The sequence below is a fragment of the Drosophila pseudoobscura genome, chromosome X (genome assembly GCF_009870125.1).
Source record: "Drosophila pseudoobscura strain MV-25-SWS-2005 chromosome X, UCI_Dpse_MV25, whole genome shotgun sequence".
NCBI classification, from domain to species: Eukaryota; Metazoa; Arthropoda; class Insecta; order Diptera; family Drosophilidae; genus Drosophila; species Drosophila pseudoobscura.
Genome location: NC_046683.1, coordinates 50,202,744 through 50,212,651, shown reverse-complemented (window position 1 = coordinate 50,212,651; position 9,908 = coordinate 50,202,744). Strand labels below are relative to the sequence as shown.

General features: G+C 41.9%; 1 long non-coding RNA gene across 1 annotated transcript; it reads right to left on the bottom strand.

The window, feature by feature from the left end:
- Nucleotides 1–8,951: 8,951 nt before the first annotated feature.
- On the bottom strand, nucleotides 8,952–9,700 carry LOC117184841 (uncharacterized). The gene is made up of 2 exons (XR_004470307.1): nucleotides 9,316–9,700; nucleotides 8,952–9,244 (listed from the first exon to the last, which is right to left on the bottom strand). It is a non-coding gene; the product is annotated as an uncharacterized lncRNA (long non-coding RNA).
- Nucleotides 9,701–9,908: the final 208 nt, after the last annotated feature.

The window sequence follows — 9,908 nt, the reverse complement described above, 5'->3', positions numbered from 1 at the left end:
GCGCTACCAAGAATTATAGAAGGACTACGGGACTGTAGCAAAATACCTACATACACACATGACTCGGGACTGTACCAAGTATGATAGAAAGAGCAAGAGCAGTGGCCTGGGCGCGAATCTTAATCGAATACGCAGGGCAACTTAGTTGCCAAAAGCCGAAACGTGTATCCCCCAAACGCTGTGTGTGTGTGTGTGTGTAAGTTTAGTCATGTGCGTGTCTGTTGTAAAAAGCAATAGCAATGTTCGTCTATAGAAATAAAACAGAAATGCATTCAGACGGAAATGCAAATAAATCTTAGTCACTGCAAAAAGGCAATTGGCTTTGGGTCAGCCTCGCCTCGCCTCAAACTCGAACTCAAACTCAAACTCAAACTCAGACGCCCCTCAGTCTCCTTTGTTCGCAATTGTGGATGGATGTGGGCAGAACATTTCGTGCGTATTTATATAATGCCACACACATGCCATACACACACAGATAGTACATGAACATCCTACTATATCTAATGCGAGCGTAGAGATTGTTCCATTCAATTCCTTGTGCGACTTGTGTGACCTTTTTGGGGGAATATTTGCATTTGCATTTCGTTTGGATGGCTGGGCAAATTGTAAAGGTGCAACACAATGTGGAATAACAATGAATGTCGACCACTTATCGAATGTCTTTGGCTATTTATCGAGTATTTATGGGCTACGTGAAGCTGGGCAATCTGTATGTTTCAATCGAAAGAGTCTCTTTTTCCACTCATCTAGTAATCGAATGCCATTATGGTTTATGGCCAATATTTATCGAATATTTATTGAGTTAAGCTTCAATTGGATAAGGAATTGCATTCAATTGAGGGAGTACAAGACCACAGACACAAAAATATCTCTCTCTTAATTCAATTCCAACTAAAAAGGAAATTCCTTTTAGCCACACACACACTACATCCTCCACTCACAGACACATATGCATATAAGAATCGGTAAAAGATTTCGCCCATCAAATGAATTTCAATGCTGCTGTGGAGAGTCAGTAAAACAATTTCGAAGATTTGTTACGGATTTGCACCCAACTCAATGCAAATGCCGAACCCCAGAAGCCACGACTCGGACTCCATTGCCAGAAGGATAACGAGAGGAGCACGAGAGCATTGAAAACAGAATGAAAAATATAAAATAAAATGAAAATCAAATCAAATAAACGGAAAATGAATGCGAAAACGGGAAAACAGAAAACAGAAAATAAAAATAAACTTTAACCTAATGCTAATAATGTGCAAATTTTAAGCAGTTCTTGCTGCTGCCCCAACGGGTGCCTCGGGGCGCTAGTTAGTATTTATGTCTGTGCTAGGCTTAGGGAGACAATCGCCAGGCATTAGCAGGACATTCTTCCCCCAGGACATGGACATGGCCGTCGTCTCTGAGCTGTTTGTCTTTACCGGGAGCCCGGCAACCCGGCAACCCGACAACCCGACAACCTTTTCCCTGATCTGCATATTTAAAATATCTACTGTCTACGCATGACCTGCCATATGCTGTTACTACCTTCCTGTCACCACCCACCCCCCCCTCCCCATCCACCTCTTCCTGCAGGTTGGCAGGATCTACCATAAATGTCCTTGCATTCAGTGGCTGTCCATATGGATATGCTTGTGCTTCTGCTGCTGCTGCTGCTTTTGCATCCTCGAGGGCTTTTGTCTTAACAAATACCAAACAAAATCGCCCTTTTATTTCTATCTCGTGTGCATATTTTGGGCTTATAAATATTTTGCCATTTTTCAACAATAAATATTTTTAAATATTTAAATGCTTAAAACCGCAAGAGCCAAAGTTTGCTGCCGTCCCTCCTGTACCCCTTCTCTTTCTCTCTATCTCTATCTTTATATTTTGTGTGTGCCTTTGTTTTATTATCTCTATCGCCATTTTGTTGTGATTTTCAACAATGGAGTTTAATTTTATCAACAACTAATACACAGACATGCACACACGATGCGAGACGAGTACATGCCTCGACAAGGCCAGGATGTTGTTTAAGGTGTTTTTTTTTCTTTTTGCCTTACTCTGAGATACCCTTTGATTGGGAAGAGATATGATGACTGGATGGGTGCAGAGCATCGGAAACTGTACAACTATCGTGTGAGAAATGTGCACAAAACAATCGCCATGGCATGCCTCATTTAAAGGATATCCCAGCTTTCGTTGTGAACCAAAAACTTTTTCGTTCTAATCCACCCTTCAATCAACCTCTTCCCCTGCATCTGCCACTCCTTTTTGCCTCTGGATTTTGGTTTTTGTGCTGCAGTTTTAGTTTGGTTTTCAGCTTGTCACTTTGGCATTTGGCCGTAATTGCCTTTACAATGTTTGTGCACAGCTTGCAATATGCAACATTCGTCTCTGCATCTTCTGGGCACCATTGTTGGTGCATTTGTTGCTGCTGTTGTTGCTGTCGGTGTTTTGTTGTTGCCGGCACTGTACTGTTTGACCATCATTGGAGCTGCTTTCAATTAGGCAAATTTCGACTCCTGCGGCGCTTGCATTGTTGCGTCAACTATTATGCTAACTAATTTGTAAATTTCCACTCAATTGTATTACAATATTCTCTCCCTCCAGAACTACAGCCACCACCACCACCACCACCACCACCTCCAAACCACCCAACCACACAAAAAGCCCCACACAAATTCAAGCCAAACAAACTGTAGAAATAGAAGGAAAATACTTTTTGGCATATCCGGGTATGAGTATGGGGGTCCTGCGACAATTTGCAGGCCATTCATATGTTCTTCCTTATAATATTTTTTGGGTCGTTATTTTGTGAGGTTTTTCGTTTTTCGTATTTCTTTTTTTGTCTTTTGTGTTTTTTGTATACTCTTGAAGAGGGTATAATGATTTTTTGATATTTCGGAATTCGTGAAAAGCTAAAATACATACTCTTGGCCAGCATTAGAAGTCGTGGCCATATTTACCTATCTTTTTCAAGGCAATGTGCTTGAGGTTTCTGCCTGGCACTCTCCACAGATATGTACAGCGGATAGTCCTGGGTTTATGGCAAACAATCTTCAAGGGTATTTGGTACTTCGACTCCCGAACCTATCTGTTCCTTTTCAGATTTTTTGTATATTTTGCGTAATTTTTACATTTACGAGCCATTAAAAATATTTTATTGCATTTATATTTCGCTGGCTGCTTTATGGTCTGCCTCTGCTGGATATTTTTCCCGCTTCCTTGTCTCTGACTCTGACTCTGACTGTGTATGTGTATGTGTGTGCGTGTGTTCCTCTCACTCCTCTGGGTGTGTGCGTTGTCTGCTACTTTGTTGTTGGGTCGCGCCGCGTGTGTGGACTCCTGATGCTGATGATGATGACGACGTTGATTTATTCGACTCCTGTTTATGGTATGCACTCACCTCTATCTCCTCCAACCCCCAACCTCCATCATCCGCCATTCTCGCTGTGCTCCAACAATGTTGCCCCGCCGCATTTACAGCCCAAAATTTGCAAAGCGATTTCCAGCGGGGCTAAATATTTCGGAAAAGTTTCGCTTTTTGGTTGGGGCTTTGGCTTTGGTTAACTATTTGCAATATGTTCTGTTCAATTTCCATTGCCAGAGCCATTTTGCAGGTAAAATTGAAACTTTTTCGTCTGTTCGGTCGTAGAATTCAGATGAAAAGAAAAGATTGAAAGCTCTTTCGGGAATTTAATTTGTTTGGTTTCGAGATAGATTTTCATATGAAATAGAGCCAAAGTTTGGCTTTCATTTGTATTTGGATCTAATCTGGAATTGGAAATGGAATTGGATTTGGAAAAATATATATTCGGTACAATAAGCAAATGCTCCTGAAAATACTGAAATCCTTAAAAGTACTTTCATCCACTTATAGAAAATGTATCCCTCAATGAGAGCTATCAGGCTATCTATGGCTACAATATCTTATTATTTGTGTGGAATATTTCATTTAAGAGTGACAAATTCAGTGGGCTATCTGTAGTCGCAGCTCCCCAGCTCAAGCTCCAGTCACAGTCTCAATTCCAATTCCAATCCCAATCCAAGTTCCAGCTTGAACGACAGCCAGAGAGAGAGAGAGAGAGAGTGAGAGAGAGAGAGAGAGCTGCTGATGTGCGTGTGACGGTATACGGTATATCGTATCGTGTACTATGTATGGGGATGTGGTGTGGCTTACATGTTTATGGGTATTTGGGTTAGAAGCTCAAGTGTTTTGTTATTGAGTAAACATGTAATAAATGCCGTTATACAAAATACGTGTTCGTTCGTGTTTCATGCGGTGCCGTTGCCGTTGCCAGTGCCGGTGTCGCTGGTACCGTGCGCGTTTTCCTTGTCTAAGCCTGGGACTGGGTCTGGGACTGGGACTCGTCTGTGTTTGCATAGCAGGGGCGGTGGGAAAAACCGAGCAAAAATTCTATGCTTGTGCGTGTGTGTGTGTGTGTGGGAAATCCTTTTACTAAATACAAACTACATGCGTCTCATATTTCAGCATCATAAAGAGTTCGTCTCCCCCTTTGGGAGAGTTTGGTGTATTTAAAAATGCCCGAAAGGCACATGAAATGTTTGAATTGCTAAGATTTTTGCCGTGCGGGTTGAAAGGCGGTAACGAGGCTAACAGATAAATGAAGGTGAAAAGGGTTTAAGTTTAATGCAAATTTAAGCCTAAGCAAATGTTGAGAATCTTTAAAGATTATGCCAGAAGCAAAACCGAGTAGAGAGTAGATGGAATAGAGCTCTGACTTTAAAAATTCTACAAAATTCTCTTAAATCATCAATTTACATTTACTTTCCAATTAAATAGATTTAAGGGCGAAAATCTTTTAAATTACTTTTAATTTATTACTCTTTGCGGCATTTGGTCTAGTCATTTTTAATTAAAAATTCCATTTGCCATAGTTTTCTAATATCCTTTAACATATTTCCACATAAATTAAGCAATTTAAATTATTTATTTATCTACGCACATCATTTATTGCCACTCTTTATTTTTTTTTTGGCCCCGCCCAAAGCGTTTTGTCGTCTGTCCTGTCTTCCCCCACGAGAATAATTTAAATAATTCTGTTTAATTACTGCTGGTAAATTACTATACTAGATACATATGTACATATACTCGTACTATGTACATATATCTATAGGAAAACCCTGCACATTCTATGACAGAAATATCAATAGGGGATGTCCTTTTGTTTGCTGGTGCTGATGCTCCTGCCCCCCAAAAGCGTCACATATGTACATAAATGAATTATGCAACAACATTTATTAATTGTCAGAAACAATTGAAGGCAGTTAGAGGTGAGACACAATACACGGAACGGGCGGTGGGGGGAGGGAAATCAAATGAAATCAATTATGAGAAAAGTCAATGACAAATTGAATTTAATTGCCGCGAAACGTGGTGGAAATTGTGAGGGCGCAAAAGGTCCTTTGGCGGATGGTGAATGCTTTTTGCTGCTGCTTGGATTTTGCTTCTGCTTTTTTTTTTCTTTCGTTTTTGCTGATTTTTGTTGGCCTTAAATTGGTGTTTGCCCGACACTTGACACACTTGACAATGACTCCGCACTCGCTTGACTTCTCTCGCCCTCTCCCTCTCTTTTGGCTCCAAGCCCCACTTTTTCGCAGCACTCAGCAGTGGAAATGTTTGCCGTTTAGGCCAGCACTTACGCCAGCAGGGTGGCAGCAGCAGAGTGCAGATGTGAAGGATGGAAAGGGCATCGGTTCAGAGGAAGATATGGGTCTGGATATGGCTATGGGTATGGGCATGGGTATGGGTCTGGTGGTCGCCTGCCTGCATATCTGTATCTTGTTCGAAACGAACGTGGCGACCGTCCATTCGCATGCTGGTTCTCCAGCCTGGGCTTGGGTCTGGCAAACTCATCAGCATTCAACGTTATTGTCACTGAAAAATACACACAATTATCGTTACAAATTGCTGTTAACTCTCACTCACACTCACACACACTATCATAGGAGTCAGTACAGTACAGTACAGTACAGTCTCAGAACTGCTGCGGGTTCGGAGGAGAGAAAATGTGAACATTTTGTACTACTCTTTGCTTTGGTTTCATTTCGTTTCGGTCTCACACTTGTTCTCCCTCATTTTTTTTTTCGTTTTTTTTTTTTGGTGTCAATGGAAAGTGCTATTGAAAGTGCACGAGTATACGTGGGCGACCCATTCACATAGATACAAAACACCCAGCGACACACGCACACATGCAGAAAGAGAGCGGCGAAGAAATAACTGTGTCGGAAGTTGCCTTCAAGGCATGCGGATTGCACATTGTTGATGATGATGCTGATGATGCCTCTCTCTGGCTCTCGGATGCTCTCGAATGCTATATGCTGCTGGCTTTGACAATTGAAAAATGCTGCACCGAGATACATGCCACCCCAGATATGGTGGCCAGCACATTACGAGCACACTGTCCATCAGCGAAGCATTAGCCAGAGCCAGAGCCATAGCCAGAGCCCGCCCTCCACCACCTCTCGGCCCGTCAAAAGGAGAACTCAACCTGAAAGCGAGAGACCTCGCCAGACTCGAAACTGGAAACTGGAAACTCGAAACTTGAAACTCAATTATACAAAGTGATTCAGCACACGCTCACCTCTAATGAGTTCATTTGCAGTTTATGAGCAGTCGACGCTAAGTACATTTCCCGAGTATGCCCCGGCTCGAGCTCCATCTCCACCTCCACCTCCAGCTCCAGCTCCAGCTACTAATTTGCATTTCATTTGCCGCTGCTGCTCAAAGAGCTATGTAGAAAGAAAAAAAACCTGAACATGAACATGAAACGAAATCCTGAAATCATTAAAGAAGAAAAGGTACACAACTCTAATGGGACACTGATTACCGAAGCTTTGTCTGACGAATATTTAACAGCTCGTACATATATACAAATGTAGATCAATGGCACAAATAAAACATCAATTTCAGTTGGTATACCCAAAGAGTTGCTCCTTAGATTTAATATTTATGGAAATGGAAATATTAAAATGGAATGGCTTTCGCTGAATTTAATGGGAAAATACTAGCTGAGCCGGCCAGCCATTTGCCATGTGAATTGATTGTGCGAATGGACTTAAGGAACTGGTTTGAATCTGGATCGGTGTCGATGAGCAAGTTCAATGGTTCTGCTGGTGTCTCAAATTCCTTTCCCGATGCGCAACACAAGCCATTTGACTCTTGTTTAAATTTGAACACCAATCAGCACTTTCGGATGAGCGCATTGGCTCAATATTTGGTTGCAGATCAATGCCTAATTGATTATGTTTAAATTTTGTATGGAATATTTCCATATTGTTCATAGAAAAATTCTAAAATATCGATTTACAAATTTTGGGTTGTGGTAGATAGGTTCGAAATAAAACCGAAATAGATCTTAAATTTCAGTCGTTAAACGAGACTTTCTGTGTGCCTTTCTACCTCTCCATCTCGAATTTAATTTCCATTTTGCTTTCATGTATTTTTAATCAATTTCAATCGTTACCAAATAAATTTTTTTTTAATTTGATTAAATATTTTTGTTTGCCAAACACAACACTTTTTTGTGGCTATTTATTTTGTGTGTGTTGTGGGTTAAAATTCATTTGCATTTGTGCCGCACTGCACCTGTGGCACTCACATATCATGAGCAAATATTATATCGTGTCAGGGCCGTCAGTGGAGTGTTAAAAAATACAAAAAGAAAGACAAAAAATATGTAGTCATAATATTTGCATAGAGTTTTTTTCCCCCTGACGTAGAGACGAAGCAAACAAATGCCATTCCACCACACACACACACACACACACACACAAAGTGCACTGCGGGCTATCTTTGGCGCAAATTTAATAAGCCCCGACAACCCTTATTATAAATTTATTTATATTTATATACGAACAGGTACGATACGAGGCAGTAGCCAGGCCCCATCTTGCTGTTTGCTGTGACAGCCGCCAGCTGCGACAAAGACACATGAACATTGGAGTAGTACTTTTGGGGCTGGATGTCCTGGTTCCGTGTCCTCACACACACACACAGAGACACACACAAGCATAGGGAATGCAAACTCTGGGCTCTCGCTCTCTCCGGCTTTTGTCAAAATATATGATGCTCATATGTTAGCCGGCACTCAACGTGTGCCGCATTATTCACTCATCAGCAGCCCTCAGCATGCCCATCATCATTATCATTGTTCTTCCTTGTTGCTCCTCTTTTTCCAGTGTGCTTGCTGCTGCTGCTGCTTCTGCTGCTACCGCTGCTGCTGCTCTTGTGGTTGCTGCCACCACCCAACCCACTCACGCCCACTTTTGGTCTTGATAGTGGCACTGGCTACAACCCTGCTGTGCCTCCTCTGCCGCCCCTCAGCTGCTCCTCTGCTGCTGTCTCTTTGTCAGTTTCATGCACTGCAAAAGTGTTTTAAAGTAGACTTTACTTTGTTGCGGTTGGCTTCCTTTATATTTATTTCGTACGAGTACAAGTACGAGTATATTATTTTTTTGGTTCTCCCTTTTTTTGTCGAGAGGCCTGTGTGACAAAGAGGTTGCTGCCTGCCACACCAGAAAAGGAAGGAAGCAGAAATAAGCCGCATATTTAAATAAATGAATTTAAAGATGTGGGATGGAGCACATAAAGCCCAAGATATGGGTAAGAATTTAAGGAAAATGCAATAATAAAATCTCTAAAGAGTAATTAAGATGGGATTTCATTGAAAGAGAACATTTAATAGATCTTTTAACAATTTTTCGTTCCTTCTGCAAATGTCAGTTAATTATTTTCCATTTTTTCATTTACTCGCAGATACATATATTTCCAGTATCCAGTATCTTTATCTGTGGAAATGGAATCTTTGGATGTCCATCTTTTAATTAGAGCCTTGTCCAGCTGTAAGTACAGTTCTTTTGAGTATTTTGCCGCTATTTGGTTTCATAATTTAGCACTGAATGGCCAGTCCTGCACTTTTCTGTTGTGTTCTTTTCTTTTCCTTTTATTTTTTTTTGTCATTTCTGAGAAAGCAAAACTAATTTCTGTTGCTGACAACCATTTAAATTCAATTTCTGTTCCGCTGTTGTGTCGCTGTTTAGTGGCAGGAGGAGCACGGGCAGGGGCAGGGGCAGGGGCAGACGGAATACTCGTAAGAAAAGAAAAACTCGACGATTATCTGGGGTCTTGGGTCTTGCGTCTTGAGTCTTGGGGAGGTCCTTGCTCTCTTGCCGCTCTGTGGCTTGCCTGAAATCAGAGCTACTCCCTCTGTGGTGGTGCACCCACCGTTCAACGTTCTATCTGGAAATACATACGAGTATATGATTATCCAAGCTTTATTTATGCTGGCTATGGCAATTTTTTCTACTTACTTTTTTACCTTTTTTCCAGTCCAGTCCTGTCCAGTCCTGTCCTGTCCTGCTATTTTCCACCATCCTTTCGGTGGCAACAGATGTTTTGGGTTTGGTTTTCTTTTGGCTTTGGCTGAAATATATAATTTGTTGATCCTGCCCACATCTCGATGGGTTGCTAGTCCTTTTGGCCTTTGCTCCTTTTCCGCGTGTGTTGCCGCATTATTAAAAACTACTTAAAAAACGCCTTACCGTTCACCGGCAAACAACGAAAGAGATTTGGCAGCAGCAGTGGCAGCGGCAGCCGGCATGGAAAGGAAAGCGAAAGAGACTGGAAAATGAAAAACAAACACATTTGTTTCGCTCGACAGTTTTTGAAAGGCAGCAGCTGGCGTCAATGTTTGAATGACTGCATGAATGATTGAACGAATGACTGGGAGGGGCTAGGAGGGGCTGGGAGGGGCTGGTCGAGTCGAGGACACTGCCAAAATGTAGACAGATCTTCTATGTGTCCGTTCGTTCGAGAGTCTCTGTTATTTATGCTCTCGAAATGAGAGCCAAAAGCTGCGGGTCGGGTCGGGTTGGGTCGGGTTGGTGCCGTGCGGCCATATTTG